Source organism: Aegilops tauschii, chromosome 6 (assembly GCF_002575655.3).
Source record: "Aegilops tauschii subsp. strangulata cultivar AL8/78 chromosome 6, Aet v6.0, whole genome shotgun sequence".
NCBI lineage: Eukaryota > Viridiplantae > Streptophyta > Magnoliopsida > Poales > Poaceae > Aegilops > Aegilops tauschii.
The window spans coordinates 410,623,728-410,651,602 of NC_053040.3; positions in this window are offsets into that span (position 1 = coordinate 410,623,728).

The following is a 27,875-nucleotide window of genomic DNA, read 5'->3' on the forward strand; positions in this document are numbered from 1 at the left end:
TATATAGGTCAGCTCTTTCATTGCATGTATTTATACTTATCCTCACTATATTATGCAGATTGAAGATCGCCGAATTGAAGAAAAGACAAATCGGTGATATTGGGTTCATTAACACAAATCTCATAGATGCATATACGGTTGAAAAAAATCCCAAAGAAGCCGAGGCCAACTTGCTACAATCGTTGGTATTAAATCAAAACAAAGATATAATACTCTTTCCTTACAACTTCAAGTGAGTGTTACTGTCTTGTGCATATTCGGTTTCCCTTATTAGTCCAGGTTATGGTAATGTAATTGATGACTTATGCATGCATGCGCAGCTTCCACTATATTCTCCTAGAGATTAAGCTTGAGCTGGGAGTAGTAACCGTCTTAGACTCGAGACGAAAAGATCCCCAGGATTATGCGAACATGACTCAAATGCTCCAGAAGTAAGTTAAATCGATCATTATCCACCATATCAGCAACTTTGTTCATTTCCTGATATCAAGTAATTGTTTTCTTTGTCTGGCAGGGTTTGGAGAAAATTCACCTCAAAAGCTCTAGGACTCCCGAAGAAGCTGCAATTTAGACACCCGAAAGTAAGTACCATAGTAGCATGTTCCGCGCATCTCCTAGTGATTCAAGCGCTAGTTTCATCAATACCATTTAGCATGCTTGCTTATCAGTTTGATTGACCTCTATTTCTTGTAAAGTGGTTGTGGCAGGAACCCGGGAATAATTACTGTGGATACTACGTTTGCGAGTCCATCCGCCACACGACCTGTGAGTGGGGCTACACTGAAGAACAATATGAAGTGCGTAAGCAATAATATTCACAATTTTATTTTATTACCATCATTTGTGTTGAGTTTCATTTATTCATATATATATATGTATTGACCCCCTTCTTCAAATTAGATCTTTCGGATGCGGGATGAACTCCTAGCAGAACATCGTATGCGAGCAATTCAAGAGGAATTGGCGGCATTCTTCCTTGACCACGTGATCGCTGAAAACGGAGAATACTATGTGGACCCTGTGTTCCTACAATATAATTAGGAGATTGTATTGTAAGAGATAAATATTGTATATATGTAGCCGGTAGTGTCGGATAGATATACGAGAACTTGTTGTTCGACCAATATCTCGGAGAAGGAGAGGTGGTCGATATCACTTCTCTCTGTATGCATATGTTCATGACGATCTTCTGTTTCCTTCATTTGATTACTAGCTAGCGTGTCTACTCCTCTCCATACGTATATAGTACGTAGCGTCGACCAAGCACGGAGATAAGAGAGGACACTTCTCTCTATTAATTAGCTAGCTAACACAATATATGGAACACCTAAATTAACCACCCAAAACCCCTAAACCACCCCCTTTCAAAAAAAACAAAAACCTCAGCTCCTACCAGGTGCTGACGCGTGGATGCCTATTGGTCCCGGTTGGTGATACCAACCGGGACAAAAGGCCCTCCTGCCTGGGCTCCCCGCACCGGCCACGTGGACGGCCTTTAGTCCCGGTTCGTGTAAGAACCGGGACTAAAGGGCTAGGGCATTAGTAACGACCCTTTAGTCCCGGTTCCAGAACCGGGACTAAAGGCCCTTATGAACCGGGGTAAAACCCCTTTTCCTACTAGTGTTATTGCATCTTCTCAGATATGGCTTACTATTCAGATCATCATGCTTATGCAAGCAACACTACAAACAGCACGGAAAGTATACAAGAACTGATAAGTAAGATTTCCCATCAATTAGATGATTTAGCTCGGCAGCGAGGTATTGTTTTTGAGGATAGGCCTAGCTCTTATGATCCTTATTCTAGATGTCATCCTTATGTTCCTCCTACATGCCATATTTGGGGATTTCAGGGCCATTCACCCGCTGAATGTCAGCGTGGTTACTCTCACCCACCGGATTGTTTTGGTATGAGCTTTGCTCAACAGCATAGCTCATGCCAAAACAATTACACACATGGTGGCCTGAAAACCAGAATATGTCATATAGGAACAACAACCCTGAGATCTCATCGTTTGCTTTTAGTAATCATATGCAGGGATTTAGGTATGATGGGGAGAGCAACAACTATGCATCACAACAATGCTATTCACCTCCTACTCATATACCTCAACACTAGGAGATGTTGCCAATGGAGTTAAATGGTCCTCCATTTGGTCAACCAACATCTTCAACACAAGTGCCCACACACGATGACAAGCTCACATTGCTTAGTCTCGAGTTCACTTGGAGAGCCGAAGATGATCCAATTAGGCCGATGATACTAGAGCAAATGAAGAAGATCAAGAGTGGAAAAGAGCTAGTGGAAGAAGTAAGGAAGATAGAGAAGAACATCAACGCTGGCAGCACTATTTCTTCACAGCTAGAGCTGAGTATTTCTGGGATATCCTTTGATACATGTGAGGTCCCAACACCTTCACATTCAGCTAAGCAAGATAGCGAGAGTCTAGAGGAAGAGATACTTCAGATCCAAGAAGAAATTCTCGAAGCCAAGGCACAGGATGATCCAAAGCTCAACTACCCAAGTGATCAAGTCGAAGACCTTGAAGATCCAATGTATATCCTTCCTGAAGAGGTACAAGAAGCTCCTGTAGTTGAACTTGAAGAACCAGAAATTCATTTGCCCATCGTCATACAAGAGCATGATGTAGCAGGTTTATCTAATCCTCTCGAGGACATGCGTCCTTATGATTCCTTTGTTTCTACCTTGCATTGCATGATGCCATCCATTAAAGTAGATTTAAAAAAGTATTTGCTTGGATATGATGACATATACGCTGTTAGTGGCATTACTCTCATTTGTGATGATCATGGTTACTTTCCTTGTGCTAGTCCTATGCATAATGAAACATATCATTCCCATACTAGTCTTGAGCTTAATGATAAATATCATCCTCATGTTAGTGTTGACCTTGCTGATTTCTCTCATCCTAAACATGTGCTTTATAGTTATGCTTATGTAATTGGATACTCGATTGATGACTTGGAGGGTATTATCCCTAGCGCTTGCATTGTCTCTTTTGTGGAGTGTTGTTTCAGGTTTTTGCTTCTGCACCATTCACTTCATGCTGACCAGGTTCGAGGTGACATTCCTTGGGACCCTGGTGGACTTGGAGCATGGTAATGAGGACAAGCAGGGGGCACACGCATATGGAAGAGAGAAGCTCGAGCTTGCACGTGGAAGCAAAAGGAGAAGAGCTGTAGTTTAGAGAGTGATCGAGCGAGTGCTACTTCATTAAGCCCGGTGAGCTGTTTCATGACCCATTCTGAATATCATAAATACATGCTGAATTAAATTGCTAGTTGGGTTGCTTGATGCCAGTTATTACTTGTTGTCAAGCTGAAATTCACCTTTGACATGTTGTGCTGGATGTGAATTTGATTTCTGAATGCCTTGTAAACTAGGGATCTATAGAATGCATGCTTTACTGAAAGTAGTGAAGGCTATTAGTTTTGAGTCCTCAAATCCCTAGTACACTAGAAAACTTCGTCATTTTCTGCATTTACTTTGATACATCTAGATCATAAAGTTTTAGATGCTGAATTTGTGCCAAGTGTGTTCCCATTCAGAGCAATCACTTACCACTATGGATTAGCATGCTATGTTCCCTGGATCGGTAGTATGTGAACCAGACATGGATGAGTGATGATTCTTGTTTTTCTTCATTTGAAAAGTAAAAAAATAATCTTATAATGAATAATAGTCTGGTCTACCTACAGTAGCATGTCATGTTCCCTGGATCGGTGGCATGTGAAATCTGGTAACTTGGACAGTAATAATTAAAAAAATGGTATTGTCAAACCAGGTGTATACCATGTTCTCTGGATTGGTGGTATGTTCCTTTGGGGAGACAAACAAAAAAATAACTAATAATTGGTCGAGCCAGGTGTGTACCATGTTCTTAGGATCGGTGGTATGTTTCTTTGGTAAGACCGATAAATGTTTTACAATCATTTTATGGTTCAACCACAATGTCGTGCTCCTGATAATAAGTGAGGATCGTGCTCTCTTTAGGAACCCTTTGGCATAATCAGCATTTGAACTTGCTAATCTTCTTTTATCATTGTAAAAGTTTAAAATGATAGAGTTAACTAGTATCCTATTGCTTTGTAGCACTCCTAACCATTAACTTTCACTAGCTAAGTCTGAAGCATGCCTTGTTTGGAGATCTATTTTACCAGGACATTCTTTACTCAGCTCACTATTCACATTCTTGCTCTTGTCATATATGCCTTTGCTTGAGGACAAGCAAAGATTTAAGTGTGGGGAAACTTGATAAGTATATTTCACATATATAATTTTGGTACTCAAATATAGCATCTATCATGATATATTCGTCCATTCTTGCCATGATTGATTGAATATTGCTTGATAATCATAAAAAATGATCATTTACTAGTCTTTGGTCTATCTTGTAGAAATGTGCGCAAAGGCACCAATAATCGTCAAAATTCTGTCTAGGTGGTTATCGAGAAGAGTGAAGAAAAGAAGAGAAGGAAGAAGAGACTTGTGTGAGATGAATAGCAGTAACCAGGGGGTTAGCTAAAGAAGTGGGAGGACCTTCTTGTGAAGAAAGAAGAGAAGGAGGAGGGCTAATGTGTAAAGTTTGCAGATCAGGGAGGGGATCAAAATCCCTAGACGTACCGCCTCCATTCCCCATCGGGCCTGGCTACATCTCCCTCTCCCGTAACCTCCTTCTCCACCTCCGGCCGCCGCCACGGCCAGGCCGGCGTGGTGGCGCGCCACCAGCTCCACCAGTGCCATCCCTCCACTTTTTCGTCACCACCATCCAGTCATCACCGCCGCCACCAGCGCCGCATCTCCACCATATCTGCTGCTTGCTGCTTCTCCTTCGATCTTCCTGCTGCTGCTCTTTACCTTCCCTTGCCCCAACCTGCTGCTGCTCTTCCTCTCCAGCGCCTCCTGCTGATGCTCTCTCTCCAACACCCCTGCTGCTTCTCCCTTCTCTCTGAACCTCCCTTCGCTGCTCCTCTGTTCCTTGATGCCGCCCCTCCTCAATGCCTCCTGCTACCTCTGTTTCTTCTCTGAACCTGAACCCTTGCTGCTGCTCTCTCTCTCTCTCTCTGAATTATCTGTAAGTTGACATGTGTAAAACTTTGTAATGTTCAAATTCTAAGATTGCTTGCAACCTGCTATATATTTAGTTGGTACTTGTCATCTTCTGTTAATTAATATTCTGCTAGTGTATGTGTGTGATCTCTTTTGTGGATGTTTCTTGACTTGTGCTTGTCCAGTACGAATCATTTTGGTGATCTTTGAGTACTTCTTGTAACCCCCGTTTTTTTCACGAATACGCAAAAGGCTTGCGTATCATTGCATTGATAGGTAGAAGAAGTAGCAAACAACAAGTACAACATAGCACCTCTGACAAGCATGAACACGCATCGCGGCATGAGTCAGTAGGTGGGGCGTACAATCAGAAAAAGGGGGGTACGCACCCCAGGTCCTAGACAATACGTCTGTGGCAAGATGGTGCAGATTCGTTTGGCGCCTGATCGTGCCCATGCGCGAGCCTCATCCTTGATTGTCATCGTGAGATGCGGGACGGATGCCCTGTCGTTGTCGAAGACACAGGAGTTGCGCTGCTTCCAAATCCACCAGGCAGTGAGCAGGACTAGCGAAGTGAAGCCTTGCCGCAGGCAAAGAGGGGAGTTTGCCGTGGACGCAGCGAGCCAGTCGAGGAATGAGACGTCCGCAGAGGGAATGGAGACTGGAAGCCGACACCATCTCAAGATCTCGTGCCAAACCTGTCGGGAAAAGGGGCACCCCGAGAGCAGGTGAGACATCGTCTCAGGCTCCTGATCGCATAAGGGGCAGGTTGAATCGTGCGGCAGGCCATGCCGGGCAAGACGCTGCGCACTCCAGCAGCGATCCCTAAGAGCGAGCCAGAAGAAGATCTTCACCCGCAGAGGCGCCCATGGCCTCCACGTGAGCTGCCAGTGGGGTGGTTCGATGGATCCATGGAACAGAGCTTGATAGCAGGAACTCGCCGAGTAAATCCCTGTCGAGGTCCATCTCCATCTGATGAGGTCGGGCGTCTCAGAGAGCACAATATGCCCTAGGCGACGCCATAGCTGAACGTACTACAATAGAGCCGCTGGCCCAAGAGAGCCCGAAATTTGCTGCGCCCAAGATCGGTCTAGCAAGGCATCACGAACGGAGGTGAGTTTACGGCAGCGCCTCGGTACCTTCTGGAATATCAACGGTGCAGTCTCCTGAATAGAGTTGCCGTCGAGCCAGTGATCCACCCAAAACTTGCAAGAACGACCATCACCAAGGGTCCAGGATGTGGAGGCCCTGAAAATAGCCTGAACCTCGGGGCTGCTGGGCATACGCAGGTGATGCCATGGACGCAAGGGGTCGGTGGATTGGAGCCACAACCATCTGGACCGCAAGGCGATGCCGGCCCGCTGAAAGTCCGGGATGCCCAGGCCGCCAAGAGAGATCGGACGGCAAACAGTAGCCCAATTTACAAGGCAGTGGCCACCATTGGCCTCTTTCCGCCCACGCCAGAGAAAGGAGCGTACCAGGCGATTGAGCTGCTTCAAGATGGGAGGGGTAATAGCCATCGCCATGAGAATATGAAGTGGCATGGCGCCCAGAACATGCCGGGCCAGGGCAAGTCTCTCGCCCCTCGAAAGCATGGATCCCCACCACGGCGAAAGTTTCCACTCGAGCTTGTCAATGAATGGTTGCAGCGCGGAGGAAGAGACCTTCCTGATGGAGAGGGGAAGTCCAAGATACTTGGTTGGGAAATCCACGATTGGGCACTCCAGGCCACCGACGATTGCGCTGCGATCATCTGCAGAGCAATGAATGGGTGTGGCCGAACACTTGGCAAAATTGGTGTGCAGACCAGAGGCGACACTATAGGCCCGAAGGAGCTCGCGCACCACTGCCAGCTCGCGCACTGTGGGGTGACAGAAAACGACCACGTCGTCAGCATACAGAGAGATGCTAGAGGCCATGTGGCGCGGAGTAAGCCGCATGAGGACGCCGGCAGCGACAGCACGCTGAAGGAGTCGGTCGAGGACGTCAATCACCAGGACAAATAACATGGGAGAAACCGGGTCGCCTTGCCGGAGCCCCTTGCGGTGAGTGACAGGCGGCCCAGGACAGCCATTGAGCAGCACCCGCGTACTTGCCGTGCCAAGTAGGATGGAGACCCACTCCCTCCAGCATGGTCCGAACCCGAGGTGGCGCAATATTTCCAGGAGGAAGGGCCAGGAAACTGAGTCGAAGGCGCGCACGATGTTGAGCTTGAGCATCACGCGAGCAAGCTTGAGGTTATGGAGGCGCCGGGCCATTTGCTGGACGAGCAAAAAATTGTCGTTTTTGCATCGCCCAGCAATGAATGCACTCTGGTTTGCCGAAACCATCTCGCAAAGCCGTGGTGCTAGGCGCAGAGATAAGACCTTCGCCACCAGCTTGGCAATGAGGTGAATGAGGCTGATGGGACGGTAGTCGGCAATGGACGCCGCATCGGGCCGCTTAGGGAGCAGAGTAATGAAGGCCTCATTGAGCTTTTGGAAGCCACAACCGTTGAGGGAGTAGAGCTTGTGGAAGACTGCACAAATGTCTTGCTTGATGATGTCCCAGCAGGAGCAAAGAAACTCCGAAGAATACCCATCTGGGCCAGGGGCTTTGCCAGACGGCAGAGATTTGATCGCACCCCATATCTCGTCCTCAGAGAACGACATGTCGAGGGCGGAAAGGTCGAATGAGCGCTGATCGAGGGCGTCAAGGTTTATGGAGAAAGCCCTATGGTCAGGGGTACCCAGCGCCCTAGTGAAGAACTCGTGGATGGAATCTGCCATGGCTGCCTGATCCGAAATTTCAGCGCCTTCCACCTGAAGGGAAGTGATTCTGGTGTGCTTCTTTCTTTGCGCCGCCCGAACACGTAGGAAGGAAGTATTGGCTCCTCGACCTGGAGCCAGGAGCAGTGGGCCCGCTGGCGAGCGATGGAACGATCCAGCGAAGCGAGGCCCAGATATGCAACCTTCAGTCGGCGCCGGAACCAGGCCTCGTGCGGCAAAAGAGGGCGGAGATCTTGGGCAGCATCGAGCCTGGCAATAAGCTCGCGGGCAACGGAAAGCTGCAGGGCCACATGCCCGATGCGGCGCGCGCTCCAGCTCTGCAAGCGCTTGGCAGTGAACTTGAGACGGGCAAAGATGTGTCTGAACGGGTCATCGTCCGCAAGGCAGGAGTTCCAAGCGTCGGCCACAGTCTCATGAAAGTCATCAATTTTTGGCCAGAACTTCTCGAAATGAAACCTGCGAGGCCCCGGAGTACGCGGGGTGCAGTCGATTAGGAGCGGGGCGTGATCCGACACCGTGGAGGAGAGGCATCGCATGAAGTAGTTGGGGTGCGCCGTCGCCCAACCGGAGGTACAGAGTGCCCGATCAATGCGCTCCAGAGTGGGTGAGTCTCTCTGCTAGACCAGGTGTATCGCCGACCGTGGAGATAAACATCACGAAGCTCCTCGTCGGAAATGAAACGACGGAATCTGCTCATCATCCCACGATGCAAACGATCATTACTCTTATCCTCGGCCGTTGCAATCATGTTGAAGTCGCCGCCAATCAGCCAGGGACTGGCGCATAAGGAGCGCGCATCATGCAGCTCAGTGAGGAAGGCAAGCTTGTCCTCGTCACGTTGGGGTCCGTAGACGCCAGTCAGCCACCAGTGCCCAGCCACACCCGGCAGAGAGACCAAGGCGGTGACATGATACAGACCAATGTCAGGGTTGGAGAGCGAGATCTCGTCGCACCGCCAGGCCAGGATGATCCCCCCCCCCCCCCCGCGTGCCAGTGGTCGGGAGAGCGAAGAAGTCCTGAAAGGCCGCACCACAGGTGCCGGAGACAATGGCAGGTGAGACCGCAGCGAGTTTGGACTCCTGTAGGCAAACCACACTCAGGGAGACCGAGGAGAGGACAGACCGAATGGCGCTGCGCCTAGCTGGGCAATTAAGGCTGCGCACATTCCAAAAAACAATCTTAAGGTTGCTATTCATGGAAACAAACAATTTTCCATAGAAGGGACCAAGACAGGAATGTCAAGCCATGACAAGGCGCCCCTGAGCCATAGGGGATCCCGGAGGGGTACACCCAATGGCACTAGTGGGAATTTTCCAGCCATAGAAGTCTGCTAGGGCCTGCACAGTCTCGGCCGCCAACGGGCGGTCAAAGAGGCTGGCGTACTGCTGGAGTAAGCTATCTGATAGCGGATGATCCTCCTTGCGAAGCCCCAGGCACTTGAGCAGCACGCGTTTGGCCTTTAGCTCGGAGTCTAGGCCACGGTCATTCATGGCTATCCGCCCACTACGCCGCGGCGTGAAGTTTGGTGGCAGCTCATTGCGCCGACGACGTGCAGGGGGCGCGGGCATGGGAAGAACCGGAGTAGCAGCTTGGAGCAGGGGCAGCAAAAAGTGGTTAACATCGCCAGACGAATCGCTCCCATGCATGGAAAGGACACCCCCATGCAGCTGGCCCGCCTGATCCTCTGCAGCAGCAGATACGTGTTTTCACTCGTGTAACCTGAACCGTGGTTAACTATGTGCATATGAAATATATATGTTGGTGTTGTGATATATTTTTGTCCCAGTATCATATCTTGTTTACCCTTTTTTAGTGTTGATCCGCTGTGTTAGCATTTTAGTTTCGCAAGTAATATGAAAACACCAAAATGATTGCAATTTTAATCTCCCTTTGCTGTTTGTCTTTTTTTGTCATCAATCTTCGTTAGTTTAGGTTTTATTTTCCGCTTTCATCACCCGATATCATGTTACCTAGCTTTAGCCGAGCATAGTTGTTGTTCGCCTAGTCCCTGTGGAGAACATGACACTCGTAGTTTTGGGCGTAAAAACCCCACTACACTTACAAAAGATCGATATTTCAAGCAAATGCCCGAGTTGAGAGATATGTAGTCTCCAACAAGTACTATAGCTGCAAGATGGAGGAGAATATATAGCTCTGTAAGTGAACACTTACTCAAAAAATTTGGGTATCATAATCACTTGACTCAGCTGGAGTTAATCTTCCAAATGATAGTGTTATTGATAGAGTTCTCCAATCACTGCCACCAAGCTACAAACGCTTGGTGATGAACTATAATATGTGAGGGATGGAAAAGAAAATTCCCGAGCTCTTCGCAATGCTCAAAGCTGTGGAGGTAGAAATCAAGAAGGAGCATCAAGTGTTGATGGTTAACAAGACCACTAGTTTCAAGAAAAAGGGTAAAGGAAAGAAGGGGAACTTCAAGAAGAATGGCAAGCAAGTTTCCACTCCCGGGAAGAAGCCCAAGTCTGGACCTAAGACTGAAACTGAGTGCTTCTACTACAAAGGGACTGGTCACTGGAAGCGGAACTGCCCCAAGTATTTGGGGCATAAGAAGGATGGCGAAGTGAACAAAGGTATATTTGATATACATGTTATTGATGTGTACCTTACTAATGCTCGTAGTAGCACCTGGGTATTTGATACTGGTTCGGTTGCTCTAATTGTAACTCGAAACAGGGGCTACGGATTAAACGAAGATTGGCTAAGGACGAGGTGACGATGCGCGTCGAGAATGGTTCCAAGGTCGATGTGATCACCGTCGGCACGCTACCTCCACATCTACCTTCGGGATTAGTTTTAGACATGAATAATTGTTATTTGGTGCTAGTGTTGAGCATGAACATTATATCTGGATCTTGTTTGATGCGAGACGATTATTCATTTAAATCAGAGAATAATGGTTGTTCTATTTATATGAGTAATATCTTTTATGGTCATGGACCCTTGAAGAGTGGTCTATTTTTGTTGAATCTCGATCGTGGTGATAAACATATTCATAATATTGATGCCAAAAGATGCAAAGTTGATAATGCTAGTGCAACATATTTGTGGCACAGCCGTTTAGTTCATATTGGTGTAAAGCGCATGAAGAAACTCCATGCAGATGTGCTTTTGGAATCACTTGATTATGAATCATTTGATGCTTGCGAACCATGCCTCATGGGCAAGATGACTAAGACTCCGATCTCCGGAACAATGGAGCAAGCTACTGACTTATTGAAAATAATACAAACCAATGTATGCGGTCCGATGAGTGTTGAGGCTCGCGGTGGGTATCGTTATTTTCTGACCTTCACAGATGATTTAAGCAGATATGGGTATATCTACTTAATGAAACACAAGTCTGAAACATTTGAAAAGTTCAATGAATTTCAGAGTGAAGTGGAAAATCATCGTAACAAGAAAATAAAGTTTCTACAATCTGATCGCGAAGGCGAATATTTGAGTTACGAGTTTGACCTTCATTTAAAACAATGTGGAATAGTTTCGGAACTCACGCCACCTGGAACACCACAGCGTAATGGTGTGTCCGAACGTCGTAACCGTACTTTATTAGATATGGTGCAATCTATGATGTCTCTTACCGATTTACCACTATCATTTTGGGCTTATGCATTTGAGGCAGCTGCATTCACATTAAATAGGGCACCGTCTAAATCCGTTGGGATGACATCGTATGAACAATGGTTTGGCAAGAAACCTAAGCTGTCGTTTCTTAAAGTTTGAGGTTGTGATGCCTATGTGAAAAAGCTTCATCCTGATAAGCTCGAACCCAAATAGGAGAAGTGCGTCTTCATAGTATACCCAAAAGAAACTGTTGGGTACACCTTCTATCACAGATCCGAAGGCAAGATTTTTGTTGCTAAGAATGGATCCTTTCTAGAGAAGGAGTTTCTCTCGAAAGAAGTGAGTCAGAGGAAAGTAGAACTTGATGAGGTAATTGTACCTTCTCTCGAATTGGAAAGTAGCTCATCACAGAAAACCGTTCCCGTGATGCCTACACCAACTAGAGAGGAAGCTAATGATAATGATCATGAAACTTCAGATCAAGTTACTACCGAACCTCGTAGGTCAACCAGAGCACGTTCCTGATGACCCACAAGTATAGGGGATCTATCCTAGTCCTTTCGATAAGTAAGAGTGTCGAACCCAACGAGGAGTAGAAGGAAATGATAAGCAGTTTTCAACAAGGTATTGTCTACAAGCACTGAAATTATAGGTAATAGATAGTTTTGTGATAAGATAATTGGTAACAAGCAACAAGTAACAAAAGTAAATAAAGTGCAGCAAGGTGTCCCAATCCTTTTTGTAGCAATGGACAAGCCTGGACAAACTCTTATATAAAGGAAAACGCTCCCGAGGACATATGGGAATTATCGTCAAGCTAGTTTTCATCACGTTCATATGATTCACGTTCGGTACTTTGATAATTTGATATGTGGGTGCAACGGTGCTTGGGTGCTGCCCTTACTTGGACAAGCATCCCACTTATGATTAACCCCTATTGCAAGCATCCGCAACTACAAAAGAAGTATTAAGGTAAACCTAACCATAGCATGAAACATGTGGATCCAAATCAGCCCCTTACGAAGCAACGCATAAACTAGGGTTTAAGCTTCTGTCACTCTAGCAACCCATCATCTACTTACTACTTCTCAATGCCTTCCTCTAGGCCCAAATAATGGTGAAGTGTCATGTAGTCGACGTTCACATAACAGCACTAGAGGATAGACAACATACATCTCATCAAAATATCGAACGAATACCAAATTCACATGACTACTAATAGCAAGACTTCTCCCATGTCCTCAGGAACAAACGTAACTACTCACAAAGCATATTCATGTTCATAATCAGAGGAGTATTAATATGTATATAGGATCTGAACATATGATCTTCCACCAAATAAACCAACTAGCATCAACTACAAGGAGTAATCAACACTACTAGCAACCTACAGGTACCAATCCCAGACTTAGAGACAAGAATTGGATACAAGAGATGAACTAGGGTTTGAGAGGGGATGGTGCTGGTGAAGATGTTGATGGAGGTTGCCCTCTCCCGATGAGAGGAGCGTTGGTGATGACGATGGTGATGATCTCCCCCTCCCGGAGGGAAGTGTCCCTAGCAGAACAGCTCTGCCGGAGCCCTAGATTGGTTCCGCCAAGGTTCCGCCTCGTGGCGGCGGAGTCTCGTCCCGAAAGCTTGCTTATGATTTTTCTTCGGACGAAATACTTGATATAGCAGAAGATGGGCATCAGAGAGCCAACAGGGGGCCCACGAGGCAGGGGCGCGCCCAGGGGGTAGGGCGCGCCCCCACCCTCCTGGCCAGGGTGTGGGCCCCCTCTAGTATTTCTTCCGCTCAGTATTTTTTATTATTTCCAAAAATGACTTTCGTGGAGTTTCAGGACTTTTGGAGTTGTGCAGAATAGGTCTCTAATATTTGCTCCTTTTCCAGCCCAGAATTCCAGCTGCCAGCATTCTCCGTCCTTATGTAAACCTTGTAAAATAAGAGAGAATAGGCATAAGTATTGTAACATAATGTGTAATAACAGCCCATAATGCAATAAATATCGATATAAAAGCATGATGCAAAATGGACATATCAACTACCCCAAGCTTAGACCTCGCTTGTCCTCAAGCGGAAGCCGATAACGATAAATATGTCCACATGTTTAGAGATAGAGGTGTCGATAAAATAAAATACGGACATGAGGGCATCATGATCATTCTAATAACAGCAACATATATGGATATTGTCATATGATTTCTTATGCTCAAGTAATAATCTATTCACAATGCAAAGTATGAATCAGAAACTTTATTGAGAACTAACAAACTATAATCTCAGTCATTGAGGCAATTGCAATTTATCATAACATCAGAAAGAGTCTATGTCAGAGCTTTCTAGCAAGTCCACATACTCAACTATCATTTAGTCTTTCGTAATTGCTAACACTCACGCAATACTTGTGGTTACGGAGTTTTAATCGGACACAGAGAAAGATAGGGGCTTATAGTTTCGCCTCCCAACCTTTTACCTCAACGGTAATGTCAACGATAATGACTCATGCTAACCCACATCCAATTAGATATATATATCAAGATCTTTCCAACATCCTGTGCTTTCCAAAGGATAAAATGTAAAAAGGAAAGGTGAAGATCACCATGACTCTTGCATAAGGTAGAAGGTAATAATAAAAGACATGCCCTTCGCAGAGGGAAGCAGAGGTTGCCATGCGCTTTTATGGTTGGATGCACAAAATCTTAATGCGAAAGAACGTCACTTTATATTGCCACTTGTAATATAGACCTTTATTATGCAGGCCGTCGCTTCTATTTCTTCCACATCACAAGATCGTATAAAGCTTATTTCCTCCACCAATCAATCATACATATATAGAGAACAATTTTTATTGCTTGCATCGATGACAACTTACTTGAAGGATCTTACTCAATCCATAGGTAGGTATGGTGGACCTCATGACAAAACTGGTTTAAGGGTTTTTGGAAGCACAAGTAGTATCTCTACTTGGTGCAAAGAATTTGGCTAGCATGAGGGGGAAAGGCAAACTCAACATGTCGGATGATCCATGAAAATATACTTTATCTCAGATATAAGAAAACATAACCCATTACGTTGTCTTCCTTGTCCAACATCAACTCTTTAGCATGTCATATTTTAATGAGTGCTCACAATCATAAAAGATGTCCAAGATAGTATATTTATATGTGAAACCTCTCTTTCTTTATTACTTCCTATTAATTGCAACGATGGCCAAAGCTATGTTTGTCAACTCTCAACAACTTTTAATCATCATACTCTTTCTATGTGAAGTCATTACTCTCCATAAGATCAATATGATCTCTTTGTTTCTTTTTATTCTTTCCTCTTTCTTTTATTCACTCAAGATCATGGCAAAATAATGAAGCCCTTGACTCAACACTAATCTTTATTATATATAGCTCACGGACTCGATTACATAAAGGATCATAAAGCAAAAGTCAAAACTAGATCATACCAAAACTTTATTCTACTAGATCAAGATATTACTAAAAGGATCGAACTAAGAAAAATGGTAAAGATAGAGATGTGGTGGTGATACGATACCGGGGCACGTCCCCCAAGCTTGGCAGTTGCCAAGGGGAGTGCCCATACCCATGTGATTATATCTCCTTTGCTGGTGAAGGGGTTGTTGGTGATGTAGGCTTGTCGTCCATCTTCCAAGGCATAGGCTCACCATCATAGAAGGATGATCGAGTCTCCGGGATCCTTAAATCTGCAGCCAAACTCATCCCCTTGAATCTATATTCATACTCACAGTTTTGGTTTTGCAGGTCTTAGATTTGGGCTTGGAGGTGCTCGATTTTCTCGTGGAGCTTGAAGATGGCCTCCCCAATGTCCTTGGCATCCAGCTTGTGGTTGTTGGTGAACTCCATGATCATTATGTGATTGGAGTTAAGTCCACGCTCCACCATCTCCTGGCACTTGAAAACTTGTTGCTCCATTGTCTCGAGCCTTGTCTCCACGCTTCAGGTCCTCCTGGGTCCCTCAACATCGTGGATGTGCAGCACCCCCTCATGCATCTCAATGGTTTGAGGGTGTTGCAGCACCTCCACGAGGTAGGGGTTGATGACCTTCTCAAAGAACTTGTCCTTGGGAGCACTTGGAGACGTCATGATGATCTAGATCTGTCAAAAAAACACCTCGAAACAAGAATAGAGGATATTTGCATGATACAGGAGTCAAAACCCTCGGGAGATTATATAATGAATTTTTACCGACCAAAATACGTATTGTGCAAGAAAACGGAATCCGGAGAGCACATGAGGTGCCCACGAGGCAGGGGGGCGCGCCCAGGGGGGTAGGGCGCGCCTCCACCCTTATGGAGCCCTCGTGTCCTTCCCGGACTACTTCCTATTTTTCTATTTTTCTAAATATTCCAAAACGGAGAAAAATTGCCTTTAGAACTGTTTTGGAGTCGGTTTACTTACTGTACCACATACCTACTCCTTTTCAGAGTCTGAAACGTTCCGGAAAGTCTCCCTTATGTATTCTTCCGGGGTTACGGTTTCAATAACATTGGTTTCAACATTTATGGGATTACCTGAGATATAATGTTTAATTCTTTGACCGTTCACCACCTTCGGATTTGTGCCTTCGAAGTTGTTGATTTTTATGGCACCGGAACGATAGACCTCCTCGATATCGTAAGGACCTTCCCATTTAGAGAGAAGTTTTCCTGCAAAAAATATTAAACGAGAGTTGTATAGCAATACATAATCACCTACATTAAACTCACGCTTTTGTATCCTTTTGTCATGCCATCTTTTAACTTTTTCTTTAAACAACTTGGCATTCTCATAGGCTTGGGTTCTCCATTCATCAAGTGAGCTTATGTCAAATAACCTCTTCTCACCGGCAAGTTTGAAATCATAATTGAGCTCTTTAATGGCCCAATAAGCCTTATGTTCTAGTTCGAGAGGTAAGTGACATGCTTTTGCATAAACCATTTTATACGGAGACATGCCCATAGGATTTTTATATGCAGTTCTATAGGCCCTAATGCATCATCAAGTTTCTTGGACCAATTCTTTCTAGATCTATTGACAGTCTTTTGCAAAATTAATTTGAGTTCTCTATTACTCAATTGTACTTGACCACTAGACTGCGGGTGATAAGGAGATGCAATTCTATGATTAACATCATACTTAGCATGCATTTTACGAAAAGCACCATGAATAAAATGTGAACCACCATCAGTCATTAAATATCTAGGGACTCCAAACCTCGGAAAAATAACTTCTTTAAGCATTTTAATAGAAGTGTTATGATCAGCACTACTAGTTGGAATAGCTTCTACCCACTTAGTAACATAATCAACAGCAACTAAAATATGTGTGTATCCATTAGAGGCAGGAAAAGGTCCCATATAATCAAAGCCCCAAACATCAAATGGTTCAATAACAAGTGAATAGTTCATAGGCATTTCTTGACGTCTACTAATATTACCAATTCTTTGACATTCATCGCAAGATAAAACAAACTTACGGGCATCCTTGAAGAGAGTAGGCCAATAAAAACCGGATTGCAATACCTTATGTGCAGTTCTGTCTCCAGCGTGGTGTCCTCCATAAGCTTCGGAGTGACACTTGCGTAGGATCTGTTCCTATTCATGCTCAGGTACACAACGTCTAATAACACCATCTACTCCTTCTTTATAAAGGTGTGGGTCATCCCAGAAGTAATTTCTTAAATCATAGAAAAACTTTTTCTTTTGTTGGTATGTGAAACTAGGTGGCATAAATTTAGAAACAATGTAATTAGCATAATCAGCATACCATGGAGCAGTACGAGAAGCATTTATGACATTTAGTTGTTCATCAGGAAAGCTATCATCAATAGGTAGTGGGTCATCAAGAACATTTTCTAACCTAGACAAGTTGTCTGCAACGGGGTTCTCAGCTCCCTTTCTATCAATACGATGCAAATCAAATTCTTGTAAAAAGAGAACCCATCTAATAAGTCTAGGTTTAGCATCTTTCTTTTCCATAAGATATTTAATAGCAGCATGATCAGTGTGAATAGTTACTTTAGAATCAACAATATAAGGTCTGAACTTATCACAAGCAAATACAACTGCTAAGAATTCTTTTTCAGTAGTAGCATAATTTCTCTGGGCATTGTCTAAAGTTTTACTAGCATATTGAATAACATTTAATTTCTTATCAACTCTTTGCCCTAGAACAACACCTACAGCATAATCACTGGCATCACACATAATTTCAAAGGGTAAATTCCAATCAGGTGGTTGAACAATGGGTGCACAGATCAGTGCTTTCTTAAGTATTTCAAATGCTTCTACACAATCATCATCAAACACAAATGGTATATCTTTTAGCAATAAATTAGTCAGAGGCCGAGAAATTTTGGAGAAGTCCTCAATGAACCTCCTATAAAAACTGGCATGACCAAGGAAACTTCTTATACCTTTGATGTCCTTGGGACATGGGATCTTCTCAATAGCATCAACTTTAGCTTTATCAAATTCAATACCTCTTTCAGAAATTTTATGCCCCAAGACAATACCTTCATTAACCATAAAGTGGCACTTTTCCCAATTCAAAACAAGATTAGTTTCTTCACATCTCTACAAAACTCGATCAAGGTTGCTCAAGCAATCATCAAAAGAGGATCCATAAACAGAGAAATCATCCATGAAAACCTCACATATCTTTTCACAAAAGTCAGAGGATATAGCCATCATGCATCTTTCAAAGGTAGCAGGTGCATTACATAAACCAAAAGGCATACGTCTAGAAGCAAAAGTACCGAAAGGGCAAGTAAAAGTGGTCTTTGATTGATCATCGGCTGACACAGGTATTTGAGAGAAACCATAGTAACCATCTAGAAAGCAAAAATGTGTATGTTTGGATAATCTTTCTAGCATTTGATCGATGAAAGGTAAGGGGTAATGATCCTTTTTAGTAGCTTTATTTAATTTGCAGAAACTAATTACCATTCTATAACCTGTAATAATTCTTTGTGGAATCAATTCATCTTTATCATTAGGAACGACAGTAATACCTCCCTTCTTAGGGACACAATGGACACGACTTACCCACTGACTATCAGCAACGGGATAAATTATACCTGCCTCAAGGAGCTTTAGTATTTCCTTTCTTACCACTTCTTTCATCTTAGGATTCAGCCATCGTTGGTGATCACGAACTGGTTTGGCATCTTTCTCCAAATTTATTTTATGTTGACATAGAGTGGGACTAATGCCCTTAAGATCATCAAGAGTATATCCAATAATAGCAGCGTGGTGCTTCTTCAGAGTTTTCAATAATCTCTCTTCTTCATGCTCTGAAAGGTTAGCACTAATAATAATAGGATATACCTTCTTCTCATCAAGATAAGCATATTTAAGAGTATCAGGTAACGGTTTGAGCTCAAACACGGGATCACCCTTGGGTGGAGGAGGATCCCCTAGGATTTCAACAGGCAAATTGTGTTTCAGGATGGGTTCCAGTTTAAAGAATACTTCATCTATTTCCCTTCTTTCATTCATAAACATATCATAGAGGATCACTAGGAGGTACGGCAATAGAAGCAAGACCAATAATTTCATCTTTACTAGGCAATTCTTCCTCACGGTGTTGTCTACGAAATTTAGAGAAGTTAAATTCATGAGACATATCACCTAGACCAATAGTAAAAACATCCTTTTCGCAATCTATCTTAGCACTAACAGTGTTTAAGAAGGGTCTACCAAATATAATGGGACAAAAACTATCTTGTGGGGAACCAAGAACAAGAAAATCAGCAGGATATTTAGTTTTCCCGCACAAGACTTCAACATCTCTAACAATCCCAATTGGCGAAATAGTATCTCTATTGGCAAGTTTAATGGTAACATCAATATCTTCTATCTCAGCAGATGCAATATCATGCATAATTTCTTTGTATAAGTCATGAGGTATAGCACTAGCACCCATGTCACATAAGCCATGATAACAATGATCTCCTATTTTAATAGAAATAACAGGCATGCCTACCACCGGCCAATGTTTATCTTTAGCACAAGGTTTAGCAATTCTAGCAGTTTCATCACAGAAATGAATAACATGCCCATCAATATTATCAGACAAGAGATCTTTAACAATAGCAATATTAGGTTCAACTTTAACTTGCTCAGGAGGTGTATAGGTTCTAATATTCCTTTTACGAACCGCAGTTGAAGCTTTAGCATGATCTTTTATTCTAACAAGGAAAGGTGGTTTCTCAACATAAGAAGTAGGAACAATTGGATCATTATAAGTGATAGTCTTTTCTTCAACTTTAATAGGTGCAGCTACTTTTACTTCTATGGGTGGATGATATTTAAACCACTTCTCCTTAGGGAGATCAACATAAGCAGCAAAAGATTCACAGAAAGAAGCTACTATCTCAGAGTCAAGTCCATATTGAGTGCTAAATTTACGGAAAACATCGGTATCCATAAAAGATTTAACACAATCAAACTTAGGTGTCATACCTGACTCCTTACCTTCGTCGAGGTCCCAATCTTCAGAGTTGCGTTTAATTCTTTCCAATAAATCCCATTTGAATTCAATAGTCTTCATCGTAAAAGAGCCAGCACAAGAAGTATCGAGCATGGTGCGATTGTTATCAGAAAGCCGATCATAATTTTTTTGTATAATATCTCTCTTGGGAGCTCATGATTGGGGCATGAATATAACAGTGATTTAAGCCTCCCCCAAGCTTGAGCGATGCTTTCTCCTTCGCAAGGCCAAAAATTATATATATAATTGCGATCACGATGAACAAGATGCATAGGATAAAACTTCTGATGAAATTCCAATTTCAATCGTTTGTAGTTCCATGATCCCATATCATCACATAGCCTATACCATGTCAATGCATCTCCCTTCAAAGATAAAGGGAAGACCTTCTTCTTAATAACATCATCGGGTATACCTGCAAGCTTAAATAATCCACAAACTTCATCCACATATATTAGGTGCTCATCAGGATGCATTGTTCCATCTCCTGCAAAAGGATTAGCTAGCCGTTTTTCCAACATACCCGAAGGAATTTCAAAGTAGACATTTTCATTTTCAGTAGGTTCAGTAGGTTGAGGAGCAACTCTTTGCTCTACTGGTCGGGGTGAAGATACCCCGAACAAGCCCCTCAGAGGATTAGTTTCCATAGTAACAAGTGACAGTAAATTTCAGCACACTATATAAATTTTCCTTACCAAATTCCACCTACCAAAGGCGCTTCACTCCCCGGCAATGGCGCCAGAAAAGAGTCTTGATGACCCACAAGTATAGGGGATGTATCGTAGTCCTTTCGATAAGTAAGAGTGTCGAACCCAACGAGGACCAGAAGGAAATAATAAGTGGCTTTCAGCAAGGTATTCTCTGCAAGCACTGAAATTATATGTAACAGATAGTTTTGTGATAAGATAATTGGTAACGACCAACAAGTAACAAAAGTAAATAAAGTGCAGCAAGGTGGCCCAATCCTTTTTGTAGCAATGTACAAGCCTGGACAAACTCTTATATAAAGGAAAATGCTCCCGAGGACATATGGGAATTATCGTCAAGCTAGTTTTCATCACGTTCATATGATTCGCGTTCGGTACTTTGATAATTTGAGATGTCGGTGGACCGGTGCTTGGGTTCTGCCCTTACTTGGACAAGCATCCCACTTATGATTAACCCCTATTGCAAGCATCCGCAACTACAAAAGAAGTATTAAGGTAAACCTAACCATAGCATGAAACATGTGGATCCAAATCAGCCCCTTACGAAGCAACGCATAAACTAGGGTTTAAGCTTCTGTCACTCTAGCAACCCATCATCTACTTATTACTTCCCAATGCCTTCCTCTAGGCCCAAATAATGGTGCAGTGTCATGTAGTCGACGTTCACATAACACCACTAGAGGATAGACACCATACATCTCATCAAAATATCGAACGAATACCAAATTCACATGACTACTAATAGCAAGACTTCTCCCATGTCCTCAGGAACAAACGTAACTACTCACAAAGCATATTCATGTTCATAATCAGAGGAGTATTAATATGTATATAGGATCTGAACATATGATCTTCCACCAAATAAACCAACTAGCATCAACTACAAGGAGTAATCAACACACCTAGCAACCTACAGGTACCAATCCCAGACTTAGAGACAAGAATTGGATACAAGAGATGAACTAGGGTTTGAGAGGGGATGGTGCTGGTGAAGATGTTGATGGAGGTTGCACTCTCCCGATGAGATGAGCGTTGGTGATGTCGATGGCGACGATTTCCCCCTCCCGGAGGGAAGTGTCCCTAGCAGAACAGCTCTGCCGGAGCCCTAGATTGGTTCCGCCAAGGTTCCGCCTCGTGGCGGCGGAGTCTCGTCCCGAAAGCTTGCTTATGATTTTTCTTCGGACAAAAGACTTCATATAGCAGAAGATGGGCATCTAAGAGCCAACAGGGGGCCCACGAGGCAGGGGGCGCACCTTGGGGGATAGGGCGCGCCCCCACCCTCGTGGCCAGGGTGTGGGCCCCCTCTAGTATTTCTTCCACTCAGTATTTTTTATTATTTCCAAAAATGACTTTCGTGGAGTTTCAGGACTTTTGGAGTTGTGCAGAATAGGTCTCTAATATTTGCTCCTTTTCCAGCCCAGAATTCCAGCTGCCGGCATTCTCCCTCCTTATGTAAACCTGGTAAAATAAGAGAGAATAGGCATAAGTATTGTGACATAATGTGTAACAACAGCCCACAATGCAATAAATATCGATATAAAAGCATGATGCAAAATGAACGTATCAGTTCCGCACCAGAGTGGTAGGTAATCCTGTTCTGGAAGTCATGTTACTAGAACATGACGAACCTACGAACTACGAAGAAGCTATGATGAGCCCAGATTCTGCTAAATGGCTTGAGGCCATGAAATCTGTGATAGGATCCATGTATGAGAACAAAGTATGGACTTTGGTTGACTTGCCCGATGATCGGCGAGCCATAGAGAATAAATGGATCTTCAAGAAGAAGACTGACGCTAATGGTAATGTTATTGTCTACAAAGCTCGAGTTGTCGCGAAAGGTTTTCGACAAGTTCAAGGAGTTGACTACGATGAGATTTTCTCACCCGTAGCGATGCTTAAGTCTGTCCGAATCATATTAGCAATTGTCACATTTTATGATTATGAAATCTAGCAAATGGACGTCAAAACTGCATTCCTTCACGGATTTCTTAAAGAAGAGTTGTATATGATGCAACCAGAAGGTTTTTTTGATACTAAAGGTGCTAACATAGTGTGCAAGATCCAGCGATCCATTTATGGACTGGTGCAAGCATCTCGGAGTTGGAATATACGCTTTGATGAGGTGATCAAAGCATATATTATATGTGGGAGCTCTGTAGCATTTCTAATATTATATGTGGATGACATATTGTTGATTGGAAATGATATAGAATTTCTGGATAGCATAAAAGGATACTTGAATAAGAGTTTTTCAATGAAAGACCTCGGTGAAGCTGCTTATATATTAGGCATCAAGATCTATAGAGATAGATCAAGGCACTTAATTGGACTTTCACAAAGCACATACCTTGATAAAGTCTTAAGAAGTTCAAAATGGATCAGTCAAAGAAAGGGTTCTTGCCTGTGTTACAAGGTGTGAAGTTGAGTCAGACTCAATGCCCGACCACTACAGAAGATAGAAAGAAAATGAAAGGCATTCCCTATGCCTCAGCCATAGGTTCTATCATGTATGCTATGCTGTGTAGCAGACCTGATGTGTGCCTTGCTATAAGTCTGGCAGGGAGGTAACAAAGTAATCCAGGAGTGGATCACTTGACAATGGTCAAGAACATCCTGAAGTACCTAAAAAGGACTAAGGATATGTTTCTCGTTTATGGAGGTGACAAAGAGCTCGTCGTAAATGGTTACGTCGATGTTAGATTTGACACTCATCCGGATGACTCTATGTCACAAACCGGATGCGTATTTAAATTGAATGGTGGAGATGTCAATTGGTGCAGTTCCAAACAGTGTCATGGTAGGATCTACGTGTGAAGCGGAGTACATAGCCGCTTCTGAAGCAGTGAATGAAGGAGTTCGTATCTGATCTAGGTGTAATACCTAGTGCATCGGGTCTAATGAAAATCTTTTGTGACAATACTGTTGCAATTTCCTTGGCGAAGGAATCTAGATTTCACAAAAGAACCAAACACATCAAGAGACACCGATGACCCACAAGTATAGGGGATGAATTGTAGCTCTTTTCGACAAGTAAGAGTGTTGAACCCAACAAGGAGGAGAAGGAAATGACAAGTGGTTTTCAGTAAGGTAATGTGTGCAAGTGCTGAAATTTTAAGTAGCAAAGTAGTTTCATAGCAGTATAATTTGTAACGAGCAAGTAACGATAGTAGTAACAAAAGTGCATCAAGGTAGCCCAATCCTTTTGAGGCAAAGGATAGGCCAAAACAGTCTCTTATGATAAGCAAAGCGTTCTTGAGGGTACACGGGAATTTCATCTAGAACTTTCAATAATCTTTCTTCTTCATGTTCTAAAAGGTTAGCACTAATAATAACAGGATATATCTTCTTTTCATCAAGATAAGCATATTTCAAAGTGTCTGGCAATTGTTTTAATTCAGACACAGGATCACCTTTAGGTGGAGGAGGACCTCCTAGAGTTTCAACAGGCAGATTGTGTTTAAGCAGAGGACGTTGTTCAAAGAAAATCTTATCTATTTCATTTCTTTCATGCATATGTAAATCATTTTCATGGGCTAACATATATTGTTCTAAAGGATTAGTAGGTGGCACAAGAATGCAAGCAAGACCAATTATTTCATCCTTACTAGGCAATTCTTTTTCATGAAGCTTTCTACTAAACTTGGAGAAATTAAACTATTAAACTCATGAGACTCATCACCAAAACAAACACCGACAGTTTGTTTCTCACAATCTATCTTAGCATTAACGGTGTTCAAGAAAGGGCTACCAAAAATAATGGGGCAGAAGTCATCTTGTGGGGAACCAAGAACAAGGAAATCAGTAGGGTATTTTATTTTCCCACGCAGGACTTCAACATCTCTAACAATCCCAATTGGTGATATAGTGTCTCTATTAGCAAGTTTAATAGTAACATCTATGTCTTCTATTTCTGCGAGTGTTATGTCATTCATAATTTCTTGATATAAGGTGTAAGCAATAACACTCACACTAGCACCTATGTTACATAAACCATGATAACAGTGATCTCCTATTTGAACTGACACAGTGGGTATGCCAATAACATGTCTATGTTTGTCCTTTTTATCAGGTTTGGCAATTATAGCAGCTTCTTCGCAGAAGTAAATAACATGCCCATCCATATCTTCTTCCAAGAGATCTTTAACCATAGCAATACTAGGTTCTACTTTGATTTGTTCATCAGGTTTAGGTGTTCTAATATAGCTTTTGTTAACCACAGTTGAAACTTTAGCATGTTCCTTTATCCTAACAGGGAAAGGTGGTTTCTAAATATAAGCAGAAGGAACTACTGGATCAACATTATAAATTATGGTTTCTTCTTTAATTGGTACCAGTTCTTTAATTTCTTCTTTAATAGGTGGGTGATATTTAAACCACTTCTCTTTAGGAAGACCAACATGAGTAGCAAATGATTCACAAAAGAGGCTACTATCTCAGAGTCAAGTCCATATTTAGTGCTAAACTTTTGGAAAGCATCGGTATTCATAAAAGATTTAACACAATCATACTTAAGTTTAATACCTGACTCTTTACCTTTGTCGAATTACCAATCTTCATAGTTGCGTTTAATTTTTTCCAAAAGATCCCACCGGAATTCAATAGTCTTCTTCATAAAAGAACCAGCACAAGAAGTATCGAGCATGGTTTGATCATTACGAGAAAGCCAAGCATAAAAATTCTGGATAATAATTTCTCTTGAGAGCTCATGATTGGGCCATGAATATAACCTTGACTTAAGCCTCCCCCAAGCTAGAGCAATACTTTCTCCTTCACAAGGCCAAAAATTATATATATAATTCCGATCACAATGAATTAGATGCATAGGATAATTTTTTTGGTGAAACTCCAATTTCAATCGATTCCAATTCCATGATCCAATATCATCGCATAGCCTATACCATGCCAATGCTTTTCCCTTCAAAGATAAAGGTAAAACCTTCTTCATAACTTCATATCCGGGTAAACCTGCAAGCTTAAACAATCCACTAATTTGTTCCACATATATCAAGTGCATATCAGGATGTTCGGTTCCATCTCCTGCATAAGGATTAGCTAGTAGTTGCTCTATCATACCCGATGGAATTTCATATTAATTATTTTCAGTAGGTGCAGTAGGTTGAGGAGTAGCTAATTGTGGTTCCGGTGTAGGTGAAGATACCCCGAACAAAACCCTCAAAGGATTATTCTCCATAGTAACAAGTGACAATAAATTTGAGCACACTATATAAATGTTTCCTTACCAAATTCCACTTACCAAAGGCGCTTCACTCCCCGGCAATGGCGCCAGAAAATAGCCTTGATGACCGACAAGTATCGGGGATCAATTGTAGCTCTTTTTGATAAGTAAGAGTGTCGAACCCAACGAGGAGCAGAAGGAAATGACAAGTGGTTTTCAGTAAGGTAATGTCTGCAAGTGCTGAAATTGTAAGTAGCAGAGTAGTTTGATAGCAGTATAATTTGTAACGAGCAAGTAACGATAGTAGTACTAAAAGTGTAGCAAGGTAGCCCAATCCTTTTGAGGCAAAGGACAGTCCAAAATGGTCTCTTATGATAAGCAAAGCGTTCTTGAGGGTACACGGGTGAGGGAGTCCTAGATTAAGGGGTCCTCGGACGTCCGGGCTATGTGACGTGGGCCGGACTAATGGGCCATGAAGATACAAGACAGAAGATTTCTACCCGTGTCTGGATAGGACTCTCCTTGGCGTGGAAGGCAAGCTTGGCGTTCGGATAGGAAGATTCCTTCCTCTGTAAACCGACTTTGTATAACCATAGGTCCCTCCGGTGTCTATATAAACCGGAGGGTTTAGTCCGTAGAGACAATCAGAATCATAATCATACATGCTAGACTTCTAGGGTTTAGCCATTACGATCTCGCGGTAGATCAACTCTTGTAACCCCATATTCATCCAAGATAATCAAGCAGGAAGTAGGGTATTACCTCCATCGAGAGGGCCCGAACCTGGGTAAACATTGTGTCCCTGTCTCCTGTTACCATCGATCCTAAGACGCACAGATCGGGACCCCCTACCCGAGATCCGGCGGTTTTGACACCGACATTGGTGCTTTCATTGAGAGTTCCGCTGCATCGTCGTCAGAAGGTTTGATGGCTCCATCTGTCATCTACAACAACGCTGCCCTCAGGGAGATCTTTCTCCCCGGCCAGATCTTTGTGTTCGGCGCTTCGCACTGCGGGCCAACTCGCTTGGCCATCTAGAATAGATCGACAGCTACGCCCCAGGTCACCAGATTAGTTTTGGAAATCTGGATTATGTCGCTGATATCCGAGGAGACTTAATCTTCCAAGGGTTCGCGACCCCAACCTTCGCTCTGGCCTTAGATCCGGAGCAGAACACCAGGTCCGAAGACGGGATTCCCGAGCCCGCCGGTCTCTCTGTGGTTTGAGCCTAGTACGGGAGAGTCGGAGGAAGCTGTGACACCGGTCATTATCACGAAACCGGACTCTTCTCCGAACACTGGCTCCGAACCCTCGGAGTCAACAGCGTGTGAACTCGGCCAAGGATTTTCCCTCCCGCCATACTCCACGGATGCTCTTCTCCCTGGCCAAACCTCGCCTTTAAGCGAGGCTCTGGACCTAGTGTGATCCCTCGTTATTACAGAGGGGCAACGTCTGAATTACGCCCAGCCCAGACTAGGGGCTGAGAGCGGGGAATTTTACATCCCACCCACCACCCACTTCATAGCCACTGTCGAGGACATAACCGACATGCTCGATCGTAACTCCAAAGACATCTATGGCATGGACATTGATGCCGGAGATGAACAAAGCCAAAACACACCGCATACCGGACGCTGGGCGGCTACCTCCACATACGACATATACATGGTGGACACGCGAAAAGAGGATGGAGATGAAGGCAGTAAAGATCCAATCAAGGACAATAATACGGATAAACCACCAAAGCGGCGACATTAGCGGCGCCATTCAAAATCACGCCGCAACAAAGAAAACAATACCGGCAATGGAGATGACAACACTCCGGAGAATGCCGAAGACCCAGACGCCCCCGTTGAACCAACATCTGAATAGGATGATAGGAAGAAGAGGCAGGGTAACCCTGATGAGCCAGTCGGGAAAGGAGACTCGGAGGACAGCAATTATATGCCACCCTCTGAAGACGAAATAAGCCTCGGCGACGAAGACTTCATCGTGCCAGAGGAACCCCTCGAGCAAGAACGCCTTAAACAACAGCTCATCACAGCCGCGAGGAGTCTGAAA